Here is a 12,237-nt window from a genome sequence, read left to right on the forward strand (position 1 = left end):
ATCTGAATCGTTACCCATGAAAACCTTCTCCAGTACGGGTACCTCCCCAACATCCTCTTCAGTAAACACTGAAGCAAAGAAATAATTTAATCTTTCCGCAATGGCCTTATCTTCTCTAAGTGCCCCTTTAACCCCTTGATCATCTAACGGTCCAACTGACTCCCTCACAGGCTTTCTGCTTTGGATATATTTTTTAAAGTTTTATTGTGAGTTTTTGCCTCTACGGCCAACTTCTTTTCAAATTCTCTCTTAGCCTGTCTTATCAATGTCTTACATTTAACTTGCCAATGCTTATGCATTATCCTATTTTCTTCTGTTGGATCCTTCTTCCAATTTTTGAATGAAGATCTTTTGGCTAAAATAGCTTCTTTCACCTCCCCTTTTAACCATGCTGGTAATCATTTTGCTTTCTTTCCACCTTTCTTAATGTGTGAAATACATCTGGACTGTGCTTCTAGGATGGTATTTTTTAACAATGACCACGCCTCTTGCTCACTTTTTACCTTTGTAGCTGCTCCTTTCAGTTTTTTCTATTTTTCTCATTTTATCAAAGTTTCCCTTTTGAAAGTTTAGCACAAGAGCCGTGGATTTGCTTACTGTCCCCCTCCAGTCATTAATTAATTCAAGTTTGATCATATGATCACTATTGCCAAGCGGCCCCACCACCGTTACACCTCTCTCACCAAATCCTGTGCTCCACTGAGAATTAGATCTAAAATTTCTCCCTCTCTTGTCGGTTCCTGAACCAATTGCTCCATAAAACTGACATTTATTCCATCCAGGAACGTTATCTCTCTAGCATGTACCGATAATACATTTACCCAGTCAGTATTGGGGTAATTGAAATCTGAAAGTACACTGAAGCACAACCCTTGCACATCCGCAAGTACACAAGCACACTGGTGCAGGACAAATCTCACTTCCACTGAAGAATTCAAAGAATCTGTTTATTTGAGAAGATTCAATGTCAAATTCGTTCTGTTGGCAACTCCATCAATAATAACAGTGATTTCTTAAAGTCCCCCGACATGGTCCCGTGTTTCGCAACTGCTGCATCGGGAGGGACCAAGGTAACAGTAATAATCTGTAGCAGTAATCACTTTAGCGCCAGTGATTGGGGGACTTTAAGAAATCACTGGTTATTATTGATGGAGTTGCCAAAAAGAACGAATTTGACATTGAATCTTCTCAAATAAACAGATTCTTTGAATTCTTCAGTGGAAGTGAGATTTGTCCTGCACCAGTGTGCTTGGGTAATTGAAGTCTCCCATTATTACTTGCACTACCAGTTTGGTTAGCTTCCCTAATTTCTCTTAGCATGTTCACTGTCCGTCTCACCATCTTGACCAAGTTGAACGGTAGTATACTATCACTATAGTCCTTCCCCAACGCACAAGGGATTTACTACCATAAAGATTCAATTGTGCATTTAGTCTCATGTAGGATGTGTATCCCTGTTGGACTCTATGCCAACCCGGACATAAAGCGCTACACTGCCTCCCGGGTGCTCCTCTCTGTCATTGCCGATATAATTTGGTACCCCGGTATAGCACTGTCCCATTGGGTTATCCTCTTCGCACTATGTCTCTGAGATGCCAATTAAGTCTATGTCATCATTCACTGCTATACATTCTAATGCACCCATCTTACTACTTTTTTTTTTTTTTTTTATTTGTAATTTATGCAGTAAAACAGATATCAAGTGTGTAGCTCTCAAAACGTACATGTGTACAAATGTAACATAAGCGTTATAAACATGAAATGTTGAACAATAAACATGAGGTTTGGAGAACAGACTCGCATGTGAATGCTTTTGTTATGTATCAACCACCCCCCTTTCCACACCCCCAGCCCTTCCCCCCCCCCCCCCCCCCCCCCCATCCCCATGCAGTTGTCCGCGAGGCAAGCACATAACATCTAGTACCAGGAAGAAAATCAACACAGTACTGTATGGCCACCAGCCCCAGGCATATCAATCCCGATAAAGGCGGCTGCAAAAATTGCTAAGCCCACCATGTAGCTGGGGTATATACAGGCAGACACTCCACTCAATAATTGACCTGGGCAAAGGGGCAGGCACATAAACAGCATAATACAGTCCAGCCTCCTCAAGCTACCCCTCCTGTTGTCGCTTCCATAGTTCAAAACAGTTCCACATGGACATGTGTCTTTTCAGAGTCTTCTGTTTGAGAGCAGTCAACCGGTTTAGATACCACACTTTGTTCAGAGACGCTGAAGTACCCGAGCCCTCGACGGTATCCTCCTTCTGACGCCATAGCAAGGCCAGCTCCGACCGACTTGCCTGAGTGATCTGCTGAATCAAATAAGTATCCCCTTCAGCATACTCAGATGGGAATATATTAAGCAGAAATATCTTTGGTTTAAGAGGAATTGACACATGTAAAATCTCAAATATTAGCGCACTGATCACATTCCAAAAACCCTGGATAAGACCACACTCCCACCAAATATGTATAAAAGTGCCCTGTTGCCCACACTCTCTCCAACACCTGTCAGATACTGAAGGATAAAATTTATGTAATTTCATCGGGGTCAAGTACCATCTGTATAGCATTTTATAATTTTGCTCTATAATAGAAGCAGACACGGACCCCCTCTTTGCCGCTCTGTAGCATGCGGACCATTCAGACTCCGACAGTTTTCCGCCCAAATCCAGTTCCCAGTGAAGAACATGTGCTGGGGGCACTGCCAAACCCTTGTTGAGTAAAGTGTAAATCCGAGACAAGGCCTTCTTAAGTTTATTCGCATGATCACAGAAGCCTTCAAACAGTGATTTCCCCTTTCTTAAATCGGACAGAACGGACCGTTGCGACATATAATGCCGTATTTGCAGATAAAAATATTGGTCTGTACTCGATAGAGGAAAATCTGCAGATAGCTCAGAAAAGTCCTTAATCACCCCCCTGGTCCACACCTGTTCCAGGGCTTCACACCCCAAAGGCTCTCCACCTAGACGCCACGGCCCGAGAGACTCCAGGAGAGGAAATGGACTTGTTATAAAAAAATAGAGGTTTTAAAGAATATCGTTCTGTCCCCCACCAAATCCCCTCGCCAAGTGTCCCATATGAAGAGAGTGTGCGCCACTGCCGGGGCAACCACCGTCGGCAGGATACGTGCTGTCTGAGGGAGCCAAACCACCAATTTTGGGGCAGGTCTCCCATAAGGGCCCCCTCAAGAGACACCCATCGTTTATGGCTCCCCTCCACTGCCAGTCAATGACGTACCGTAGTGGGCTGCAGCATAGTAATATTGTAAGCAGGGTACATTCAAGCCCCCTCTATCTTTGTGTAGTTGTAAGACCTTACGGCTAACCCTGGGGGGTCGCCGCTTCCACAGGAAGCGATAAAGGTGTCTCTGCCATAAACATAGAGCCGAGGATGGAACAGGGATCTGGTAATACTTGAAATAAATATAAAAGCCAGGGTAAGACATTCATCTTAATGGTGGATATCCTCCCCACCAAGACAGCTCCAGTCTGTCCCATTTTTGCAGATCCTCCTTAATGGTATGCCAGGTGGGTTCATAATTCAAAGAATAGAGGGTCCCCAAGGTCCGCCCCCAGTCGAACTCCTAAATATTTTAAGGATTTTTTGACCAATTAAAAGGGAACTTTTGTTGTATCTCTTGCAACCGCTGTAGGGTTAGAGTAATATTGAGTAATTCAGATTTGTCCATATTCAATTTACAGCCAATACAGTGCTGAAGGTGTGCAAGGCACTAACTAGCGATGGAAGGGAGTTGGAGGGATCAACCACCGTAAAAAGCACATCATCTGCAAAAAGCGACAGTTTATATACCTGTCCTCCTACTTGGATCCCCTGAATCTCTCCCGAGCTTCGGATATATTCAGCTAAGGGCTCCAAATAGAGAGCAAATAAGAGCGGGGACAGAGGGCAACCCTGTCTGGTACCCCTTTCAATCGGGAAAACTTTGGAATATCCCCCATTCACCTTAATACACGCATTGAGATTGGTATATAACCTCCTAATCCATGTAAGGAAATTGCCACCCATCCCCCGTCTTGTGCAAAACTGAAAAGAGGTAATCCCAGTGAACAAGGTCAAATGCCTTTTCCGCATCAACTGTAAATAGGACCATTGGGAACTGTTTAACCTTGGCATACCAGATTAAGTCCACAACCCTCCTCACATTATCTCCTGCTAAGCGGCCCGGGACAAAACCCATTTGATCGGAGTGTATGATGGATGGAGCCACATGACCCAATCTAGTAGCCAGGATTTTAGCCAAAATTTTGAGATCTAAATTAATTAGTGAAATGGGTCTATAGGAACCACAGAGTGTAACATCCCTGCCTGGTTTAGCCAATATAGTGATCCCCGCTTTATTAGCATCTTTAGCAATTTCCCCATTCAGCAAAAGATTGTTGAAGGCGTCCACCAGAAGCGGGGTAATCAGCTCCCTAAGAGATTTATAGAAACTGCCGGTGTATCCATCTACACCGGGGGACTTGCCGGACTTCAACCCCGTGATTGCCCTGGATACCTCATCCGCCGTGATAGGTTTATCTAAATAACGTTGTTGGGCCTCCTCCACCCTGGGCAGAGTAACACCCTCGAGATAGGTATCTATCTCAGTTTGCCGAATCTCCTGCTGCTGGGAGTACAATTTTTGATAGAACTGAATAAATCGCTCACGTATAGCATCGGTATCAGTGAGGACCTCTCCGGACTCAGACTTAATTTTGAGAATTTGATTCTGGGCAGCCCTCACCTTTAACCGGCGGGCCAATAACCTTCCGGCTTTATTGCCCCCTTCAAAAAACTCTTGTTTTGCCCTATCCATTTGAAAAGCTATTTCCCCCAGCGATAGAGACTTTAATTCCTCTCGCAGGGCCATAAGGCGCCTGGCTAAATCTGCACCCCCCTCCCTCTTATGCCGGACTTCCAGTTTCCCCAATAAATGCAGTATTTCAGTTCTTCTCTGGTTTTTCTGTTTTAATAAGTGGGACGCTCTAGCAATTAGTTTGCCCCGCGCCACAGCCTTAAAGCAGTCCCACAACATATTGGCGGATATCCCTTCATCTGTATTTTCTGTCAGAAAGGTTTCCATCTCATCTTTAAGCTGTGTGACATAGTCAGCATCTGCCAGTAAACTCTCATTAAGCCGCCAAAAGCGGTCACCAGTCTGAAGTCCTAGTTTATATAACGTAAGTGTAACAGCTGCATGATCAGACCATGTAATGGTCTGATCATGTTGGCAAGGTCCCTGTATCTTGTTGGCAAGGTCCCTGTCCACTAGAAAGTAATCTATGCGGGTATAAGTTTTATGTACGGGTGAATAATAGGAGTAGTTCCTTTCTGTAGGATGGTGAAGTCTCCAAACATCCAGGAGCTGCCACTCTCTCATTAAATGTTTTAACCCTTTCCTATGTCTCCGTGAGTGACTACCACCCCCGCCATTAGAATCGAGAAAGGGATATCTGGTCAGATTAAATCCCCCCCAATTATTAAGGACCCCTCCACCCACTGCTTTAAAGTCTCTGATAACTTTTCAAAGAAAGGGCCCTGCCCTGTGTTGGGCGCATAGAGATTGACTATGGTGTACATATTATTTCCCAACTTAAATTTCACTATAAGGTACCGACCTTCCACATCTCTTATCACCGATCCAGCGTCTACCGTCAAATCCTTGGAAAATAAGATCCCCACACCCCCATACTTATGACCCACGCTAGCCGCTGCATAGAACTGAACAGGGTAGTGGTGTGATAGCATAAGTTTCTCATATTTTTTGCGCAAGTGCGTCTCCTGGCATAGTAATATGTGTACCTTATCCCTGACCGCATCCTGTAAGAGCTGTTTCCTCTTGTGGAAAGTATTCAGACCTTTTACATTCCAGGACATAACCTTTACCTCACCCATGATCAGTGTGTTCAGTACTATACCTGAAATTCCTAGCACTCATGATCTCAGGCAAATTCGCCGGTCGCCACGCTAATGGCAAAAGTGACAATTTTGCCTCCACTGCCCCAATTCCCCACCCGAATTCCTGACCCCATCCCGCCCACCCCCCCCAGCCCTCCCCGCCCCAGAATGTCGACCCACCACTCCCGTATGTGAAGGACTAACGCCATTCAGAAGTTGGCTGAACCTCCCCTTGCCCCCCACCTCCCACTCCTGCTAATAGTCGATTCCAAACCATATGACCATCCAGACCTAACAACAGTAGTCTTACATTGCGCAGTAAACTTAATAACCTTAATAAACAAACTAACTCTGCTCGGGGTCCACTCCATCTGGGTGGCTCAGGTACTCACGGTACCCAGCCACCTACAATTTGGACCTCCGCACTCATGAAACAAGAACCTGTAGGCTAGCTGAATTGTTCAAGTCTCTATATCTTGAGCCACCCGGTGTTCGCTGATATTCCTGCGTAGCCTTTTTCCTCCGTGAGTGACTCTTTGCCAGCGCTGTGTAGTGTTTGCTGCGGGCCTCGGCTCCTCTGAGGTCTTAGCAGCCGGATCGTGTGTCATGAGACCAGCCGCTTGTAGGATTTTTGCCGCTTCCGCCACCGTGGACACTCTGGATGCAACTCCCTGGATTGTAAACTGTAAGCCAAAGGGGAACAGCCATTTGTATCTGTGGTTCCCCGCACGCAGAACTTGGAGCACCTCTCGAAATTCTCTTCGTTTCTTTATAGTTATGGGCGACAAGTCCTGAAAAATCTCAATTTTCACACTGTGCCATTGAAAGGCCTCCAGTTTCCTGGCTTTCTGCAGAATTTTCTCTTTAATAGAAAAGCTGTGGAAGCAGACCACAATATCTCTGGGAAAATTACCCCTGGGCTTAGTGAGGGCTCTATGGGCTCTATCCAGCAGTATCTCGGGGAGGGTCTCCTCTGTCTGGGAAGCTTGCCAAATTTGAGCACAAATATCAGAGATGACCTTATTACAGTCCTGGTATTTTTCATCTTCTGGGACCCCCCGAAAACGCAGGTTGCCCCTCCGGGAGCGATTCTCCAGATCCTCTAGCCAACACGCCTGGTCCCTCATGCCTTGCTTCATATTCCCCATCTCTTTTTGCAAAGACGCCACAACAGAGTATTGTTCTTCATGCTGAGTTTCCAGCGTGTCTATGCGCTCCCCTAGGCCGGTAAAATCCCTGCGGAGGTCAGCAGCGATCTGCTGGATTTCACATTTCAAGTCCCCCAGCCCTTCTTTCATTTCCCCGAACCACCGCTGGAAATCTTCCCGGGTCACAGAATGCTCACCCGCTGCCCAGAGTGGGTCTGCCTCCTCCGTGGTGGTCTGGTGTTCCTTGCTCGCTGCCGCGGCCACGTGGTCGGCCATTTTGTCTCGCTGCGTCTCTGCCGCGGCCGCAAAGGCAAAATGCTGCAGGTCCGGGGTTTTTTTTCGAAGAGCCATAAAAGCTCTCCCCTGCACTCCTGAGCAAGTCGGTAAACTTTTCGCCGAAAAAAACTGCGCTTTGAGGGCGGATGGTCACCGATTATACCGCAATGTGGAGCGGAGCTCGGGTTTCAGTCAGCCATCGCTGTCGGTGACGTCACTTCCTCCCCACCCATCTTACTTCTTAGACTTCTGGCATTAGCATACAAACACTTCAAAGTTTGTTTTTTGTTCATTTAATTCTGCCCTTTTTTTTTTTTGTAATTATCTTATTGAGGTTAAGGATAAGAAAACACTGGTTACAAATACATATGATTTCACCTCAGCCTCCCATACAGAGAACTTCAGAGATAGGATAAGCGGGTTTAGATATGCCAAGTTATACCCTAGAAATATGCAGCTTAGACAAGTTAAGAGCGTTAACACGTGGTTCATGATGGTATACATCAGTTATGAGGGAACCTGTATCTGTGATCATCAGAATGTTCACATTAGAAAATATCAGTCAGAGAGGGGACTAAGCATCCTCTAGTGGTGATAGAGACTTAATGGAAGGAGCTAATAAATTGTAGTATGCAACCCAGGTATCATGGAATAAATGTTTCTTATTGGGGGGGAAAAGTGTTTATACATAGAACCATATTCCAATTGAAAAAGCTCAGTCAATAAAGTAGTCCACTGACTCTTGGTCGGAGGGATGGATTCTATCCAACGTAACAATATGCATTTTTTTGCAATTAGGCAAACTTTTGACATAAGCAACACATTATCTATAGTGAGACTGGTATCTCCCACCTCATTATTTAGAATACAAAAGGAGCATGAGCACTGTATTTCAGTGTCCAGGAGTGTAGACAGAACATATTCTCGTTAAGATCTTCGGCACAGTCGGTGGTCCATTTGAGCAACAGAGAAGAGAATACATGAAACAATTGTGCTGAATTATAAAATGTGTACATAGAAGAAAGATTACCAGACTGAGCTTTGAAACTCTTGAACAGAGCTGAGTAAAGTAAATTGTCAATATCACCATCCACTTCCTTCAGCAATGTGTTATAGGATGCTCTAATATACCCATATAATAAAAAATGCCTGGGTTGCAGACCGAGCTTATCCTGACACTGAGTAAATGTATATAATGAGCCCGTGGTGGGATCCAACAACTCCGCTATCAGGCATTTAGGGGAGACTTTGCAATTATGTAACCACAGGTAAACAGGACAAGGATTCTCGGGAAGATCCCAGTAATGGATAGTGTGGTGAAATGTGAATGGGTAGATTTAACAATTGACGGGTGTATTCCCACACTTTCCGCATAGTTTTTCACCAAACAATTTTAATTGGGAGTCTTGTAGGGCGGCAGGCTCGGAGTGGAGAACCATACACGGGTCCAGAGGTGCACAAATAGCTTGAACTAATAGAGTGTCTATATGGTTCGAGGTGTTAAGGACCCAGTCCCCTAAAAAATGGAGATTGCCCACTCGTGAATATGCCAGGAAGTCTGGAAGACTGAACCCTCCTTGTGCTCTCGGGGTAGTTAAAGTAGCATAAGAAAGCCGGGCTTTTTTCCCCTCTCCACACAAACGTCCGCACCGCCTTTTGGAGCAAGCGATTGTCTTTGGATAACAAAATGCGGGGAATCATTGAGAGTAGGTAAATCAATTTTGGGGGCCGCTACCATCTTTTTGACTGCAATGTGGCCCTGGAGGGATAATGGCAGAGACTGCCAGCTCTTCAACGTATGGACCACTTTCTCAATAGCCGGGGGGATGTTTAAGGCATACCATTTTCCGGGGTCTGGCTGAATATGTATGCCCAGATATTTAATAGTCGAGGTAGCCCACTTCACCGGGAAAGATGGCCAGGCATCTCGTAGTGTCCCAGTTAAGTCTAAAGCCTCCGTTTTGTCTGTTTAATTTAAACCCAGACAAAGATTGGTAGATAAAAAAATTCATTCTGCTTTTTAATTGATAGGGATGTTAGAATTTTTAGCTCAGGTGAGTTTTTAGTTACAGGCACTTGGACTACTTTTCTTATTATTGGAACCTCACTGTCGGGATGCCCTAATTCTAATGCATCATTAGTATCCTTTGAATATACCTCTCTCCGAACCATGCGCTGCTGAGCGACTGTCTGCTTTCCCCTTTGTTCTAGTTTAAAAGCTGCTCTGTCTCCTTTTTAAAGGTTAGTGCCAGCATTCTGGTTCCACCCTGGTTAATGTGGAGCCCATCCCTTCAGAAAGACTCCCCCTTCCCCAAACAGTTTCCCAGTTCCTAACAAAACTGAATCCCTCTTCCTTGCACCATCATCTCATCCACGCTTTGAGGCTCCAGAGCTCTGTCTGCTTCTAATTTGTCCCATTAAACTGTGCTTATCTATGTGTTCAGCAATTTTGTTCTTTATGATAGTTTCTACCATTTTGCCTGGCCCAAATGTCACTCATTGGTCTGTAATTTCCTGGATCACCTCTTAATCCCTTTTTAAAAACTGGTGTTACATTGGCCTCCTTCCAGTTTTCAGGTACCATAGCTGATGATATTGATAGTTTATAAATTTCCAATAGCAGGTCTGCAATTTAATTTCTAGGTTCTTTCAGCATTTTGGGATGTATACCATCTGGTCCAGGTTATTTGCTACTCTTTAGTTTGTCAATTTGCTCTAGTACATCTTCCTAATTCATTGAGATTTTTAAGTTCCTCTAAATATCATTTCTTGCATGGGTACATCTTCCTCTGTGAATACTGAAGCAAAGAATTCAGTCTCTCTGCTATGGTTTTGTCATTCCTAAGTGCTCCTTTTACCCCTTGATCATCTAATGGTCCAACTGACTCCTTCACAGGCTTATTACCTCAAATGTTCCTGAAAAAGTTTTTATTATGAGCAAGCTTCTTTTCAAATTCTTTCTTTGCCTTCCTTATCAATGCTTTGCATCTGACTTGCCAGTGCTTATGCTGTTTCCTTCATTGTTTTCCTGAAAGATGTTCTTTTAGATATAGCCTCTCACCTCACCTTTCAACCATGCAGGCAGTGTTTAGCCTTCTTTTCACCTTTTCTAATGTGTGGAATACATCTGTTCTGGGCTTCCAAGATGGTATTTTTAAACATCCATGCCTGAGTTAAACTCTTAACTTTTATCATGAGGAACACAGGAAACTTAAATGGTGTCATAGTAGATTTCTTTTTAGCGCTCCCTCCAGTTATTAAGTCAAATTTGATGATAATGTGATCACTATTGCCAAGTATCTCCAACGCTGTTACCACTCACACCAAATCCTGTGTTCCACTAAGGACTGGGTCTAAAATAATTTCCCCTCAGGTTGGTTCTTGTATCAGCTGCTCCATGAAGCAGTCATTTATTTCATCTTAAGAACTTTAACTCTCTAGAATGTCCTCAATTACCCCAGTCAGTACTGGGGTAATTGAAATCACCCATTATTACTGTGCTGCTGATTTTTGTTAACTTCCCTAATTTCTTTTAGCATTCCATTGACTATTAGTTCATTCCCAGCACCCCCTTTGAGTCCCTGAGGAATGCCTAGTTTTGCATTCTATTTGTGACATTTTGTGGCTCAGTACATAAGTCACAAGCCTTGAACCAAACAAACTCCTGTTCAAGGCTGGCTGAGGCATTTTTTTTATCTTAACACATCTCCCAACAACCCTCCTCACTGGCTCTACCCATCATCCTAAAACTCCCTTTCCATCCCAACATCCTCTTCTATTCCATCCAGTCTGACACCCTCAAACCCTAACACCCCCCCTCCCCCCAAATTATCTCCTCTTATCCTCCCATTCACTTTTACTTCCAATACTCCTGGGGGAATTCTGCACAAAAAAATACAATTCTGCATACTTTATATTGGTGAAAATAACACAATATAGATGACAGTCTAAGTAATTTAAAATGTATACAGAAAGAAGTTATTACTTAAAGATGCAGAGTTTTAAATATTTTGAGCAGAACCTCCCTAGAATGTCACTGTAAGAATGTGTCTTCCACTCTCTCTCCCTACCCCCCTGGTGAGTCTCCTTTCACTTTGCCCTCTCAGGCCTCAAGTCCTCCACCTGCCACTATCTCTCCCCTCCCTCTCTAGGCTCAATCCCTTCCACTATCTCCACTCCCAGAGTTTGACCCCTCTCTCAGTGCTGCTTCTCACAGAGGCTCCCCCCCCCCTCCCCTCTCTCTTACACACATAGGCTCCCTCTCTCTAGTGCACATACCCCCTCATAAGGCCCTCTCTCTAGTGCACATATCCCCTCATAAGGCCCTCTCTCTAGCACACACATCCCCTCATACATGCTCTCTCTCCCTCGCGCCCACACATAAAGGCTCTCTCTCCCTCATGCGCGCACACATCCCCTCGTATGGGCTCCTCTCCCTCGCGTGCACACATCCCTTCTTACGGCCTCACTCTTTCCCGCGCACGCATCCATCTCTTCACAGGCTCTCTTGCACATACAAACACCCTCACATACACACAATCCCTTTTCTTTTTTTTTTTTTTACACACACCAGCTCCCAGTTTCTCACACATACACACTCCTTCACAATCTCCGCACATAACCTTCCTCTCTCTGGCACCAACATCAATGCACCCTCATACATGCTGTCTCTCTCACCTCCCCCCAGCTCAGTCTTCTCACACACACACTGTGCTCCATAATACCGCAGAATTCCCCCACGTCGGTCACTCCTCCCATTTGTGAGTGGGGGGTGGGACGTTTGCCACTCAGTCACTACATTTGTCTGTCACCTTCCCCCTTACCAGCTGTGGCTCTTTCATACATCCTCTTTTCACCAGCTAACACCCTTCTACCCTCCTTCCACAGTTCATGCTCTCTTCTCAATT

This window comes from Rhinatrema bivittatum, chromosome 11 (assembly GCF_901001135.1).
Source record: "Rhinatrema bivittatum chromosome 11, aRhiBiv1.1, whole genome shotgun sequence".
NCBI classification, from domain to species: Eukaryota; Metazoa; Chordata; class Amphibia; order Gymnophiona; family Rhinatrematidae; genus Rhinatrema; species Rhinatrema bivittatum.